Here is an 18,359-nt window from a genome sequence, read left to right as displayed (position 1 = left end):
TGTGGCAACAAAGGCACTTGAAGAAGCAGTGTCCAGACTGAGGCACAGCGACGTGATAGGCACAGTAGCAACAGGAAAGTTGGCGCTGGGGAATTTTAAAAACCTACATGGCAAGCAGCAAACATTAAAGAGAGCTTGCCATGTCTAGAAAGAAAGTACGTCTTGCAGAAGAGGAAGAAAGACAAGTCAAAGCTGCCAGCATGAGGAAGAAATGGTATTGCCTATACTGGGAATGTACACGGTCCATGAAACTGTCTTTGAGAAACATCTGGAGAGTAGATAGCAATCAAATCAGTTTCCTCTTGCACTCAGTATATGATGTTATCATTACTCCACCAAAAGCACATACATGATGACTAAATATATGCCTCAAAGGTGACCTCTGTGGGAGACTTGAAAATGTATAGCGCGTAATGTCATCGTGTACTGGAACTCTAACAGATGGTCGTTATCGTTGCCGCCATGAGATTGCTGCCAGTGCAGATATAGACAGAGCAAATAAACAACAAGTGAAAAGTAATCTATTAGCTTTGTGAAAAGCGGTGAGACGCAAAAGCAAAAGACTGAAGCAAGAGGTTTCTTGACAACAGCGCAGGATTGGAATATGCAGGCAGAGGTTAAAAGACAGCTGAAATTCTCAAGATATATGTTTAACACCAAAATCAGATCTGATATTGTACCTTGATCATGCGGTACCAAATAGGTGATTTGGCTAGAACTGACAGTGCCATGGGAAGATCGAATGGAATTGGCCCATGAAAGGAAATGGGCTAATTAATATATGAGTGCCAGCACAATTGAAAGAAGGCTTGGAATCTACTGGTGGAAATAGGATTCCTGGCTTTCCATCACAGATCATTTAGTGTACCAATGAGGTCGTCGAGATTACGAGAGCTAGTCGCAGGAAGTTAGTCAAAAAGGCTGGCAAGCACACCGAAGAAGCTGAAAACTGGATTTTGTGGGAGAGGAGACGATGGAATCGGTTCTGGAAAGAGTCTGATCAACTCAGTCTGCGCACGCTTGAAGAGTGTTTTGGGACAGCGCCAAAACGATATAGGAAAGGGAATTATCTTCCTAACACCGATTCCTCATAATCAACAAACAGTCATTACAAAACTTATAAACGGAGACGAGACTACAAATAGCATATACCCTTCATTTATTTCGTAAACATTCGCTCCTATTGTACGTGTACAACATTAAAATGAACAAAGTTATAAAGGAATCATGAAATCTTATTACACTTTGATTCCTCTAAAAAAAGAATAGGTTAAAAGGGAAGCATGCACCAGCATTATACGTGGTAAGCTCTTCAAAACAAACGAGGTTAGCAGGGAAGCAATCACTCATATTGGTACATAGGTAGCTCTAACAAACGACTGAAGTTAAAAGATCAATTGTATACGTTGTATCCCTGGTCGTAGTATCTTTAGTAACACTTGTGAGGATAAAGCACGTTACAATTAGATTACTACTTCAAACATAGCGGAAGCGAATTTTCCCCCAATTTTGAAACACATGAGAGGAGTGCACGCGAAAATATACAGAAAATTGTTTTTGCCTTCCGTTGTACTGATGTTATCTACAATAAAGACACAGCAATATTGCTTTGAACTTCTATGATAATGTGTATAAGCTCTCTCAGTTTTCGTTCCGTTTATAAAAAATTTCCGCTAAGTGGAACTCGGAAGGGGTATAAGAATCTGATTCCAGTATATTTTACTTGGAAAATCATTCCATCAAAACTTATTTTCATAGAAATCTATTAAAAATATATTTAAAATCTGTTATGATTATATTTGCTATAAACTTTAATTAAAACTTAGATGTATACTTTGGTCACATGTGTATAAAACCTTATAACAAAAGTGTGTCTGGTTAAATTACGATCTAAAACAGTACACAACGGAACGCGATTCTCTAACCTGTATTAAAGTGTTATTTGTATTAAATATTATTTATACCCGTCATTATCAAGCATTATTCTATATAATCCAGGGATAGCACTTTCCGTTCTGTCTCGTGTATATTTATAATCCTCTATAATTAATTCTATACCCCTTGATTTCTTTCATAGGAATCCGGAATGACTGTGTAGATAGATGAGAATTAATTACAGGGTCGTCATGCGAGTGTGTCCGCTACACACGAGTGAACATAACACTGATTCAGTTGTATTACATTTTGGTGATGTGTGCTTAGTAGTGATCGAATATGGACGGGTGTGTGCTGGAACGGCGATGGGTGCCGTTTACACGCGAACCTGATTTCGAACCTCCGTTGAATACGAATTAAAATATTATCTCTCCTGTATGAAAATAGGTGACCGCTGCTTAAATTACATAATATTTAGAAATTTGCAAGGGGAAATAACTTGGCATTTTGACCAGATGACTGTTGAACTCACGCGACCGTTAGGACAGGTTGGACAGCATTTAAAATTATTCAATGTAAAGCCCGTTTATCAGTATTCAATATAAAGCCTGTTTCTCCGTATTCAATGTAAATCCTGTTTATCAGTACTCAGTATAAAGCCCGTTTATCAGTATTCAATATTAAGCCTGTTTATCAGTGTTCAATATAAAGCCTGTTTATCAGTATTCAAGGTAAAGCCTGTTTATCAGTATTCGATGTAAAGCCTGTTATCAGCATTCAATGTAAGGCCTGTTTATCATTATTCGATGTAAAGCCTGTTTATCAGCGTTCAATATAAAACCTGTTTATCAATATTCAATATAAAGCTTGTTTATCAGTATTTAATATATAGCATGTTTATTAGTATTCTATGTAAGGTCTGTTTATCATTATTCAATATTAAGCCTGTTTATTAGTATTCAATATAAAGCCTGTTTATCAGTATTCAGTAGAAAGCCATTTTATCGGTATTCAATATTAAGCCTATTTTTCAGTATTCAATATAAAGCCTGTTTACCAGTATTCAATATAAAGCTGGTTATCAGTATTCAATCTAAACCTTGTTTTTCAGTATTCAATATAAAGCCTGTTTACCAGTATTCAATATAAAGCTGGTTATCAGTATTCAATATAAAGCTTGTTTTTCAGTATTCAATATAAATCCTGTTTACCAGTATTCAATATAAAGCTGGTTATCAGTATTCAATATAAAGCTTGTTTTTCAGTATTCAATATAAAGCCTGTTTACCAGTATTCAATATAAAGCCTGTTTATCAGTATTCAGTAGAAAGCCATTTTATCGGTATTCAATATTAATCCTGTTTACCGGTATTCAGTATAAAGCTTGTTTTTCAGTATTCAATATAAAGCTTGCTTTTCAGTATTCAGTGTAATGCCCGTTTATCAGTATTCAATGTAAATCCTGTTTATTAATATTCAATATTAAGCCTGTTTACCAGCATTCAGTATAAAACTTGTTCATCAGAATTCGATATAAAGCCTGTTTATTAGCATTGTATGCAAGGCCTGTTTATCATTATTCAATATTAAGCCTGTTTATCAGTATTGAAAATAAAGCTGGTTATCACTATTCATAATAAAGCCTCTTTATCGGTATTCAATATAAAGCCAGTTTTTCAGTATTCAATATAAAGCCTGTTTACCAATATTCAATATAGAGCTTGTTTATCATTTTTCAATGTAAAGCCTGTTTATCAGTATTCAATGTAAATACTGTTTATAGGTATTCAATATAAAGCCTGTTTTTCAGGATTCAATGTAAATCCTGTTTATCAGTATTCAATGTAAATCCGTTTATAGGTATTCAATATAAAACCTGTTTATCAGGATTCAATGTGAATCCTGTTTATTAGTATTCAATATAAAGCCTGTTTATCAGTATTAAATTTAAATCCTGTGTATTAGTATTCAATATTAAGCCAGTATATCAGTATTTAATGTAAAGCCTGTTTATCAGTATTCAGTGTAAATAGTGTTTATTAGTATTCAATATTAAGCCTGTTTATCAGTATTCAATATAGAGTATGATTATCAGTATTCAATGTAAATCCTCTTTATTAGTATTCAATATTAAGCCTGTTTATCACTATTCAATTGAAAGCCTGTTTATCACTATTCAATAGAAAGCCTGTGTATCAGTATTCAGTGTAAAGCCTGTTTATCAGTATTCAGTATAAATCCTGTTCATCAGTATACAATGTAAAGCCTGTTTATCAGTATTGAATGTAAAACCTGTTTATTAGTATTCAGTATAAAGCCTGTTTATCAGTATTCAGTATAAAGCCTGTTTATCAGTATTCAGTGTAAAGCCAGTTTATCATTATTCAATGTAAAGCCTGTTTATTAGCATTCAATATAAAGCATGTTTATCAGTATTCAGTATAAAGCCTCTTTATTGGCTTTCAGTATAAAGCCTTTTTATAAGCATTCAATGTAAAGCCTGTTAATCAGTACTCAATGTAAAGCCTGTTTATCAGTATTCAATACGAAGCCGCTTTATCAGTATTCAGTGTAAAGCCTGTTTATCAGTATTCAATGTAAAGCCTGTTTATCAGTATTCAATGTAAAGCCTGTTTATTAATATTCAAAGTAAAGCCTGTTTATTAGTATTCAAAATAAAGCCTGTTTATCAGTATTCAATGTAAAGCCTGTTTATCAGTATCCAATGTAAATCCTGTCTTTTAGTATTCAATATTAAGCCCTTGTATCAGTATTCAATAGAAAGCCTGTTTATCAGTATTCAATAGAAAGATTGCTTATAAGTATTCAATATAAAGCCTCTTTATGAGTATTCAATGTAAATCCTATTTATCATTATTCAATGTAAAGCATGTTTATTAGCATTCGATGTAATGCCTGTTTATTAGCATTCACTATTAAACCTATTTATCAGTATTCAATGTAAATCCTGTTTTTTAGTATTCAGTGTTAAGCCATGTTATCAGTATTCAATAGAACGCCTTTAATTCAGTATTCAATAGAATGCCTGTTTCTCACCATTCAGTATAAAGCCTGTTTATCAGTTTTCAATATAAATAATGTTTATCATTATTCAATGTAAAGCCTGTTTATCAGTATTCAATGTAATCCCCGTTTAGTAGTATTCAATATGAAGCCTGTTTATTTGTATTCAATATAAAGCCTGTCTATCATTATTCAATGTAAAGCCTGTTTATCAGTATTCAACGAAATACCAGTTTAGTAGTATTCAATATAAAGCCTGTTTATTACTCTTAAATATAAAGCCTGTTTATCAGTATTCAATGTAAATCCTGTTTATCATTATTCAATATAAAGACTGTTTGTCAGTATTCAATGTAAATCCTGTTTATTACTATTCAATGTTTAGCCTGTTAGTCAGTATTCAATGCAAAACCTGTTTATTAGTATTCAATATTAAGCCTGTTTATCAGCATTCAGTATCAAGCCTGTTTATCAGTATTCATTGTAAATCCTCTTTATTAGTATTCAATATTAAACCTGGTTATAAGTATTCAATAGAAAGCCTGTTTATCAGTATTCAATGTAAATCCTCTTTATTAGTATTCAATATTAATCATGTTTATCAGCATTCAATGTAAAGCCTGTCTATCAGTATTCAATGTAAATACTGTTTATTACTATTCAATATTAAGCCTGGTTATCAGTATTCAATAGAAAGACTGTTTATCACTATTCAATAGAAAGCATGTTTATCAGTATTCAATATCAATCGTGTTAATCATTATACAATGTAAATCCTGTTTATTAGTATTCAATATTAAGCGTGTTTATCTATATTCAATATAAAGTATGTTTATCAGTATTTAATATAAAGCCTGTTCATTAATATTCAATATTAAGCCTGTTTACAGTATTCAGTATAAAGCATGTTTATCAGTATTCAATAAAAAGCCCGTTTATCAGTATTCAATATGAAAGCTGTTTATCAGTTTCTAATATAAAGCCTGTTTGTCAGTATTCAATACAAAGGCTGTTTATTAGTATTCAATTTGACCCTGCTTATCTGTATTCATTATAAAGCATGTTTATCAGGATTCAGTATAAAGCCTATTTATCAGTATTCAATATAAAACCTGCTTATCAGTAATCAATATAAAACCTGTTATCAGTATTCAATATAAATCCCGTTTATCAGTATTTAATATAAAACCTGTTTAACAGTATTCAATATAAAACCGGTTTATCAGTATTCAATAAAAAGCCTGTTTATCAGTATATAATATAAAGCCTGTTTATCAGTATTCAATGTAAATCCTGTTTATCAGTATTCAATATAAAACTTCTTTATCAGTATTCAATATAAAGCCTGTTCATCAGTATTCACTATAAATCCTGTTTATCAGTATTCAACATAAAACCTGTTCATCAGTATTCAATGCAAATCCTGTTTATCAGTATTTAATATAAAGACTGTTTATCAGTATTCAATATAAAACTTGTTTATCATTATTCAATATAAATCCTGTTTATCATTATTCAGTGGAAAGCCTATTTATCAGTATTCAATATAAAGACTGTTTATCAGTATTCAATGTTAATCCAGTTTAGCAGTATTCAATATTAAGCCTGGTTATCAGTATTCAGTAGAAGGCCTGTTTGTCAGTATTCAACGTAAATCATGTTTATTAGTATTCAATATTAACCCTGTTTATCAGCATTCAGGATCAAGCCTGTTTATCAGTATTCAATGTAAATCCTGTTTACTTGTATTCAATATTAGGCCTGGCAATCAGTATTCAATAGCAAACCTGTTTATCAGTATTCAATAGAAAGCCTGTTTATCAGTATTCAACATAAGTCTGTTTATTAGTATTCAATTTGAAGCCTGTTTATCAGCATTCAATGTAAAGCCTGTTTATCAGTATTCAATATAAAGCATGTTTATCAGTATTCAATATAATGCCTGTTTACTAGTTTTCAATATGAAGCCTGTTTATCAGTATTCAATATAAAGCCTGTTTATCAGCATTCAATATAAAGCTTGTTTATTAGTATTCAATATAAAGCCTGTTTATCAGGATTCAATATAAAACCTGTTTATCAGTATTCAATATAAGACCTGTTTATCAGTATTCAATACAAATCCTGTTTTTTAGTATTTAGTATAAAGCCTGTTTATCAGTATTCAATATAAAATCTGTTTATCAGTATTCAATGGAAAGCCTGTTTATCAGTATTCATTATTAAACCTGTTTATCAGTATTCAATATAAAGCCTGTTAAACAGTATTCAATGTAAATGCTGTTTATCATTATTCAATATAAATCCTATTTATCAGTATTCAATATAAAGTCTGTTTATCAGTATTCAATGTAAATGCTGTTTATCATTATTCAATATAAATCCTGTTTATCAGTATTCAATATAAAGTCTGTTTATCAGTATTCAATGTAAATGCTGTTTATCATTATTCAATATAAATCCTGTTTATCAGTATTCAATATAAAGTCTGTTTATCAGTATTGAATGTAAATGCTGTTTATCATTATTCAATGTAAAGCCTGTTTATCAGTATTCATTGTAAAACCTCTTTATTAGTATTCAATAGAAAGCCTGTTTATCAGTATTCAATATTAAGCCTGTTTATCAGTATTCAATATAAAACCTGTTTACCAGTATTCAGTATAAGCCTGTTTATCAGTATTCAATATAAAGCCTGTTTGTCAGTGTTTCATATAAATCCTATTTGTCAGTATTCAATATAAAGCTTGTTTATCAGTATTTAATGTAATGCCTGTTCATCAGTATTCAATATAAAGCCTGTTTATCAGTATTCAATATTAATCCTGTTTATCAGTATTTAATATAAAGCCTGTTTATCAGTATGCAATATAAAGCCTGTTTACCAATATTCATTATAAAGCCGGTTTATCACTATTCAATGAAAAGCCTATTGCTTAATTTGTATCGTGACACTTGTTTACCAGCATTCATTGTAAAGCGTGGTGATCATTTTCGAACGTTACGTATGGTTAGCAGTAGTGTATAAATGGAAGATTGTATACAGTTATATTCATATATTCCATGGCTTGCGTTTAAGATTGTGCATATTAGGTCTATATATTCGATGACCTATATGTAAGATTGTATATATTTATTTATTTATATTTCATGACGTGCATGTAAGATTGTGTATATTAAGTCCATATATTCCATGGCGTACATGTAAGATTGTGTATATTAAGTCCATATATTCCATAGCGTACATGTAAGATTGTGTATATTATGTCCATATATTCCATGGCGTACATGTAAGATTGTGTATATTAAGTCCATATATTCCATAGCGTACATGTAATATTGTGTATATTAAGTCCATATATTCCACAGCGTACATGTAAGATTGTGTATATTAAGTCCATATATTCCATGGCGTACATGTAAGATTGTGTATATTAAGTCCATATATTCCACGGCGTACATGTAAGATTGTGTATATTAAGTCCATATATTCCATGGCGTACATGTAAGATTGTGTATATTAAGTCCATATATTCCATGGCGTACATGTAAGATTGTGTATATTAAGTCCGTATATTCCATAGCGTACATGTAAGATTGTGTATATTATGTCCATATATTCCATGGCGTACATGTTAGATTGTGTATATTAAGTCCATATATTCCATAGCGTACATGTAATATTGTGTATATTAAGTCCATATATTCCACAGCGTACATGTAAGATTGTGTATATTAAGTCCATATATTCTATTGGGTTCATGTAAGATTGTGTATATTAAGTCCATATATTTCATGGCGTACATGTAAGATTGTGTATATTATTAAGTCCATATATTCCATGGCGTACATGTAAGATTGTGTATATTAAGTCCATATATTCCATGGCGTACATGTAAGATTGTGTATATTAAGTCCATATATTCCATGGCGTACATGTCAGATTGTGTATATTAAGTCCATATATTCCATGGCGTACATGTAAGATTGTGTATATTAAGTCCATATATTCCATGGCGTACATGTAAGATTGTGTATATTAAGTGCATATATTCCATAGCGTACATGTAAAATTGTGTATATTAAGTCCATATATTCCATGGCGTACATGTAAGATTGTGTATATTAAGTCCATATATTCCATGGCGTACATGTAAGATTGTGTATATTAAGTCCATATATTCCATGGCGTACATGTAAGATTGTGTATATTAAGTCCATATATTCCACGGCGTACATGTAAGATTGTGTATATTAAGTCCATGTATTCCACGGCGTACATGTAAGATTGTGTATATTAAGTCCATATATTCCATGGCGTACATGTAAGATTTTGTATATTAAGTCCATATATTCCACGGCGTACATGTAAGATTGTGTATATTAAGTCCATATATTCCACGGCGTACATGTAAGATTGTGTATATTAAGTCCATATATTCCACGGCGTACATGTAAGATTGTGTATATTAAGTCCATATATTCCACGGCGTACATGTAAGATTGTGTATATTAAGTCCATATATTCCACGGCGTACATGTAAGATTGTGTATATTAAGTCCATATATTCCACGGCGTACATGTAAGATTGTGTATATTAAGTCCATATATTCCACGGCGTACATGTAAGATTGTGTATATTAAGTCCATATATTCCACGGCGTACATGTAAGATTGTGTATATTAAGTCCATATATTCCATGGCGTACATGTAAGATTGTGTATATTAAGTCCATATATTCCACGGCGTACATGTAAGATTGTGTATATTAAGTCCATATATTCCATGGCGTACATGTAAGATTGTGTATATTAAGTCCATATATTCCATGGCGTACATGTAAGATTTTGTATATTAAGTCCATATATTCCACGGCGTACATGTAAGATTGTGTTATGATATGCCTTTGCATCATAACCTTCTTCTCATCTCTTGCAATGAGAAGGGATTACTCAGAAGTTAAGAAATCTCTTTGCCCATGTTCAGAGAGAGAGAGAGAGAGAGAGAGAGAGAGAGAGAGAGAAGGAATTTAGACTCTCTACCAAAGGTGTCACCAATAACCGTGATGATACGATTACATCTTGGGGAATGAGGTACGGAATCTCTGTAAGGAAAAGACAGAGCTGTTCTGACTGGAGTAACGAATTAATTCTTCGTAAGCCTGATTCGCTATTTATACAGTTTTTCGTTTGCTCAATGTTAGTGAGAACATGCCCTTTTTCACTTTTCCACTTTTCATGTGTACCATCTGCGCAACGCATCCAATATTTATATAGTAATAATTTGCATGTTCTGCAGCTTCCCTCCAAATCTAAATTGAAGACATTTAGATACGAGCGAAATGTATTTTGTGCTGACAATTGTTGAGTTTTAGTTACTAGCAAAATGTACTTTGTGCTGATAAATGTTGATATTTAGTTACGAGCTAAATGTATTGTATATTTTGTGCTGACAATTTGTTGATATTTAGTTACGAGCGAAATGTATTGTATTATTTTATGGGTTTCTGCACCTGCTTGTAAAGTGCGATTTTTATCAAATAGGATACAGTTATATTTCACAGACATATAAATTTTATCTCCATATATTTTAGTGGAAAAGTATTTTCAATATAAATTTATGAAAAATTACTTTTAATACAAATTAGAATAAATTTCAATCGTAATACTTTTACTTAAAGTTCTATCCTAATAATACCCTCCGGGTCATTTGAGCCGAGTCCTCGAGGCTCGACAGAGGAAAAATAAATTACATTCAAAAAGATGAAAGATCAAAAATACAATAATACTTGAAACAGTCGGTAAAATTCAAAATATACAATGGAAAAAAACATTGCCAGAAATTTAGTGAAGTTCAAAATTACAATGAGAAAACGGCAGAATACTCAGGATAATGCAACCAAAAAGAAGAAGAAAAAAAATACATTGCAAGCTATTTAGTTAAATTCAAATAAAAAAGAATGAAAGGGACACTTCACGACATTCAATAAAATTCAAATTTACAAGCAAAAAAGCATGGCACGACACACTCAATAAAAATTAAAAAGATACAATGGCAAACAAAAACGTTTTAAAATATTACAATAAAATTCTACATTATTTACATTTACGACTAGTCTTGTTAAATAATTATAACGCTAATATTAGCATGTTGTTCTTGTTTTCTTTATTTTTATTTTTATATATTAGTTTACTCTTTTCTTGTTATTATAATTTTTTCTTGTGTAGCATCAGTAGAATATATATATGGGTGACTGCTGTACTTATTTTAGCTTCAGCCAAGTGTGGTGAAATGAATTCTCATTCTTCTAGATATTACTAGTGAACTGATATTGAATTTATCTTCCTAATGCATACATACTATCAACAATGAGGTACCAGCAACATTGAAGTAAAAATGTTTGCGAAGTGAATGGCGTAAGAATTTGTTATTAACCAAGAGTAAGGAAAGTGAAAATTTGAGTGTTGTGTTAGTCCTATCCTAATAACCATGACCTCTGTTTACCTTGACCCGCGCGTGCATAAAATATAAATCGCATTTAAACCAACAGAAGAGTAATAAGTGAAAATATAATTATAATCGTAACAATTGTAGCACTGGTTCGGTGAGGTCCAGTGCAACTTTGAAATGGACGTGTATCACCGACATTACCTGTGACGTATGAAAGAGAATGTATCTCCGTTATCGTTTCAAACAAATTTCACTTAGAAGTTGGCCTTATGTAGGCCAATAGCTGCTCATGTCTTATGAGAGCTATGCAACGCGGAAAACTCAGTTTCGAGCAATCGCTTCGACACTTTGACTAATTTAGCATTTTAACATACATATATACATATATAATGAACAACACGACAACATCATTCGATGTTGCCAAGCCAGGGAAGGAAGCACCTCCTCCGACTGGTTTGAAGGCATTCGAGCCATTTCTATGGCTTTATCGCCGAGACACAATACCATAAGGTACACATTCATACGATTCGTATGAAAACATGAGAGAGAAACCTCAGTAACATTATCGAACCCCATTGGGCTGACAAAATAAACATCTGCATCAATATGTTTGGGACGGCTAGGCGGAAATTACAATTCTCCATAAGATAGGCAAGTACGGTAAGACCTTGTTATGTGTGCAGGCAGCGAAAGATGTATACAATTGTTTCAAATTTCAGTACCAAGAGGTTTGATGTAAAAGCTTAGTCTATGGAATGCATGTTAAAAAAGTAGGTTCATGTACACACTCTGTAGTTGAAACCTTAGCAAACGCGATAAATGCTACTTAAGTAGGTATAGAAAAAGTTATTGTTACTATATAAGAAATTAAATACAGCATATATTAGATACGCTTTTGGAAGTATTTTGAAATTAACGCACTAACCTTGAATTTTGCATTTCAGAAAACAAAATATGGTATTACAAAAACATACCTATGTGGGAATTACCACAGTCCAGAAATACTCTTCCTAAGAAACTAATAATATGTCAATGAACAGTAAACAATACACTTATTTTCTGTAATATAGAAAGAGTACAATTTGTAAAAGTTAAAGTCACTCTCACTGGAGAGAAAACTGTCAATGTTGCTGACGTTGACTTGGGGCCTGGCGTAGATGTCGCTGTTTGACCCATGGAAATCCGTTTATGGCATGGATATAATAGATGTATTTCAGCCTGGGGTGTAGGTAGCTCAAATTCGGGGCTGGACTAGGTATAGCATGCATTCGATATATTCGGAATTTCAGGTGTTACTGCAGGAAGAATTATCACCGGCGATGTATACATTTTATGCTGGAAATCGTCTAAGTAATTGTGATGTACCTGGTACTGATGGTTCAAAATAGACCCTTCTTGTGGGTAAGATGAACGAAAATGACAGAAGAGTTATCAAGTGGTTCCGGAGTTGATGTAGTGCAGCTAGGCGGCGTGAAGTCTGATGGTTGCAAGAGTTTCGGTTCGAGTTTGTTCCGTAGATCATAATTATGCAGAGTGACACCCTTATTCATGATATTCTCCACTAATCGTTTATTCTCCATCAACTGTTATGATATGCGTTTGTTTTATCATACTCATAAGTTAGGAAATGTCTTTGCCCATGTTTAGAGAGAGAGAGAAAAGGAATTTAGACTCTCTAACAAGGGTGTCACCAATAACCGTGAAGATACGACGACATCTTGATGAATAAGGTACGGTATCGCTGTAAGGAAAGGACAGAGCTGTTCTGACTGGAGCAACGGATACTTGATTGATTATATATATATATATATATATATATATATATATATATATATATATATATTGCTAAATTCTAAAGATACATTTATAAAGCCTTTATATTTAAAATACAAGAAATACATATACACTTACACTTTCCCATCGTGCTTACCAACTTCATTGTATATATTGATTGGTAACTTTTAGAATGTAATATAGATAGTTAAATCTCGATTAACTTTCTGATATCCAGGGAGTATAAAATTCAATAGTTGCGAATAATGCAACGATCATTTTGAAGAAATGTATCGTGCTAAAATAGGATACTAATTTGGAATAGGTTATTTAACATTACTCAACATTAATTAAGGAATTTTTTATTTGCAAATTAAATCTAACCGTGAAGTTGGTAGCGAATTCATCTTTTCCAATAATACATACCACAAATACAATCAAACATTTCATTGTATTATAATATAAAATATAATAACTCAAACAAATATTGCAAATTATGAACTTTACTGTTAAAGTCTCAAATATTAAAAAGTACACATTCTTTAAAGAAGTTTGCGAACGCAGATGATTCTTACCTGTAAGGAAAAGACAGAGCTCTTCTGACTGGAGCAACGAATTAATTCTTCGTAAGCCTGATTCGCTATTTATACAGTTTTTTCTTTCGCTCAGTGTTAGTGAGGACATGCCCCTTTGAACTTTTCCATGGCGATCGAGTGAACCATCTGTGCAACGCATCGAATATTGATATAGTAATAATTTGTATGTTCTGCAGCTTCCCCCCAAATCTAAATTGATGACATTTAGATACGTATTTTGTGCTGACAATTGTTGATTTTTAGTTACAAGCAAAATGTACTGTATATTTTGTGCTGACAATTTGTTGTTATTTAGTTACAAGAGAAATGTATTTTATCATTGTATGGGTTTCTGCACCTCCTTGTAAAGTGCCATCTTTATAAAATAGCATACATTTATATTACACAGATATATAACATTTGTCTCCATATATTTTAGTGGAAAATTATTTTCAATATAAATTAATGAAAAATTACTTTTAATACAATTTAGAATAAATTTTAATCGTAATACTTTTACTTAAAAGTTCTGTCCTAATAATAATAGTAATAATAATATTACTATTATTATTATTATCATTAATATTGTTATTATTATTATTTTTATTATTATTATTATTATTATTATTATTATTATTATCATTAATATTGTTATTATTATTATTATTATTATTATTATTATTATTATTATTATTATTATTATTTATTATTATTATTATTATTATTATTATTATTATTATTATCATTATTATTATTATTAGTGTTTTTGTTGTTGACATTTTAGTGCAGAACTCAATTACTGACCATGGTCAACTACACATTATAAATATATATGTATAAACATACAGTCATGGAGAGAAGCCTACACATTATAAATATATATGTATAAACATATAGTCATGGAGAGAAGCCTACACATTACACTGGACAACAAATTTTTACAAAAGTCATGTTACTGAAATAAAATTAGTCAATTCTTATCAATTTTTATGTGCTGAACACGAATATGACAGTCAAATTGCAAAATTGGCTCTAGTTTTTTTGTAATCTGCAAGAAATTAATGTTTACATAACGAAATGCATTCCAATAGTAAAAGGTCAACTGTAATAGCCTACCTATAAAAAATCAAGTCATTGACTACATCTTAGATTTCTTCGCCTGTCTCTTGTACAGCTGTTTGGGAGCATCTCTGAGGAGTGTCCAGCAGTAGTCAGCCAGCATTGTAGTGGACCATTTTCCCTGGTATCTTTGTTCCATTGTTGCGATATCTTGATGAAAACGTTCGCCGTGTTCATCACTAACAATACCACAGTTGCTAGGAAAGAAATCCAAATCGGAATGAAGGAAGTGAATCTTTAGAGACATATTGCAGCCAAGTTTCTTATACTTCATCAACATGTCTTCTACTAGTTCCTTATAGTTTTCTGCCCTAACATTTCCGAGGAAGTTTGTAGAAACTAGGCGAAAAGCATTCCATGCTTGTTTCGCGTCACCTTCCAGCAAGTTGTTGAACCGGTCATCTTTGAAAAGCTCTCGAATCTGAGGACCCACAAAAACTCCCTCTTTAATCTTTGCTTCGCTGAGTCGAGGGAATTTTTCATGCAGGTATCGGAATGCTGGCAAAGTCCGGTCAATGGCTTTCACGAAGTTCTTCATCAAACCTAGTTTGATGTGAAGGGGTGGTAGCAAGATTTTCTGAGCCTCAACCAGAGCTGGGTGTTGGATATTCTTCTCTCCAATGGCTACATTCTGCCTGTGAGTCCATTCCTTCCTCATGTAGTGCATTTCCCTTGCTCGGCTATCCCACTCGCATAAGAAACACATGTATTTTGTATATCCTTGCTGCAGTCCCATTAAAAGGGCAACTACCTTCAAATCGCCACAGAGGTGCCAGCTGTACTTGTTATACTCAATGGAATTCAGTAGCTGCCTTAAGTTATCGTATGTCTCTTTCATGTGGACAGCATACGCTACTGGAATAGATGGAAGAATGTTTCCATTGTGCAAAAGCACAGCCTTGAGACTCAGTTTCGAAGAGTCCACAAATAGTCTCCATTCTTGTGGGTCATGAGTGATTTTTAAAGCATTCATGAGGCCCTCAATATCGGAACAGAATATCAGATTACTTTCCTTTCTGAAGAAAGGCTCCAATTGCTGGTGGCGCTTTCGATATGCAGTAATTGTGACATCTTCTTCTAGAAGATTCCATTGTTGGAGTCTTGATCCTAGCAATTCTGCCTTGTTCTTTGATAAGTCCAAATCACGAATCAGGTCATTTAGTTCTTCCTGTGTTATTCTGTGTGGGGTTGATGATGCACCACAGTGAAAATCTGGATCACTGCATGCTGATGGACCAGGAGAAGAACAGGTCGACTCACCTTTGTCTTCGTCAGATGAATCAAGAGAATATTCTGCTGGAGGTTCTGGAATAGGAAGTCCCTCACCATGTGGAACTGGTCTCAATGCAGACGGAATGTTTGGGTAGACTATTCTCGACTTCTTTCGCTTCATTATTCCGCCGGAAAGAGGAGGAACCAAGCAGAAGTAACAGTCATTTAGGTGGTTGCTTGGCTCTCTCCACACCATTGGGACTGCAAACGGCATTGATGACCTTTTGCAATTCAACCACTGTGAAAGCTGTGTTGTACATGTAGCACAGCATATATGCGGAGCCCAAGGCTTGTCTTGGTCACCAACCTTACATCCGAAGTAAAGATGATATGCCTTCTTCACTTGAGAATTGATACTTTTCTTCTGGTTGGCAAATGTCACTTCCCCACAAATATAGCAAAAATTGTCCGCGGTATTAACACACTTTCGAGGCATTACTGTTCTTTATTGTACGTAAATGGATAAAATAATAAGTTTTATGTAACAGTAGCTTGAACTGTCTCGCACAACGTCTAAAATATTTTAAATGCTGAACCTATCTGATTGGACTTTATATAGTACACTGCTTACGTCAGCTTCAGCAGCCGCCTGGCATTAGTATAATAGGCCTACACATGTATAGTACACTGCTGACGTCAACTTACTTCAGCAGCCGCATGGCATTAGTATTGCATTGCATCAGAAAATGATGCAATCAACTGTGGATGATGTGAGCATGATGGTATTATGCAATGTTACATCATTATTCCGGATGTTGCTGCAGTCCTACTGGAGAAATTTACACAGTGAAACATAGAAAATGAGGTATATGAATATCTTCAAAACGAGAGCCAATACAAATTTTTCACGGTTATATTCGTGTTCGGCACACCAAAATACTACAGATTAGGGCCTTTTCAAGTCAGTAATGATTTCACTGTTGACCAGTGTTATAAATATATATGTATAAACATATAGTCATGGAGAGAAGCCTACACATTATAAATATATATGTATAAACATATAGTCATGGAGAGAAGCCTGCACATTATAAATATATATGTATAAATATATAGTCATGGAGAGAAGCCTGCACATTATAAATATATATGTATAAACATACAGTCATGGAGAGAAGCCTACACACAATACAAATGAAATGTACATATCAGTAATATGATGTACGTGTATATTTCTCTATACATACATACATACATACATACATACATACATACATACATACATACATACATAAATACATACATACATGCATACATTCATACATACATACATACATACATACATACATACATACATACATACATACATACATAAATACATACATACATACATGCATACATACATACATACATACATACATGATCTCATGTATGTATGTATGTATGGATGGATGGATGGATAGATGGATGGTATGTATGTATGTAACTGCATACGTGTGTGTGTGTGTTTGTGTGTGTGTGTGTGTGTGTGTGTGTGTGTCTGTGTGTGTATGTGTGTGTGGAGAGAGAGAGAAAGAGAGTGTTCTCCAATAGTTGCCTTAATTTCTAATTAACATTCTCAAATTCTATTTAGAAATTTTATCAGCAAAAATGATCCGTGTTTATCCTGCGTAATGATTGCAGGATGAGGAAACCCAGAATATGTAGTCGATATGATACATTCTACTGTTATAAATTTTTATGTGAGAGGAGTGAAACAGGTTTCAACACATTTTTACACAAATTGCTAACAGTCTAACGACAAGAGACGCAGAAACAGATTCATAAAATGGACACGGTCTGTGAGCATGCATTTCTCAGGGGCCAAATTAAATACGGGCTAAAAGTTTTAGCTTATGATCTTGACATATTTGTATCAGTTGATTAAATTCAAGTATAGCAACTAATGAAGTCATGAAATATTTACAAAATATTAAAATTAAACAAAGTGTGGCAAACTGATGTGACATTTCATAACATTAATATGATATGTGTTTAGAAAGGCGCATCTCCCCCAGTTACAAGACGTATTTGTATCAGTGGATTAAATTCAAGCATAGCAACTAACGAAGTCATGAAATATTTACAAAATATTAAAATTGAACAAAGTGTGGCAAACTGATGTGACATTTCATCACAATATCATATGAGTTTAGAAAAGCGAATCTCCCACAAGTTACAAGACGTATTCACCTCATTTGTGTTCAAATTGAGCTTCTGTGGATACGATGTTTTCTTCCATCTGAGTCGACTCTTTTATATAAAGTTATGAAAGTGACAACCAAACAGT

The sequence above is a fragment of the Sinohyriopsis cumingii genome, chromosome 8 (assembly GCF_028554795.1).
Source record: "Sinohyriopsis cumingii isolate HCF-2022 chromosome 8, ASM2855479v2, whole genome shotgun sequence".
In the NCBI taxonomy this organism is placed as follows: Eukaryota; Metazoa; Mollusca; class Bivalvia; order Unionida; family Unionidae; genus Sinohyriopsis; species Sinohyriopsis cumingii.
This window is presented reverse-complemented; position numbering follows the sequence as displayed.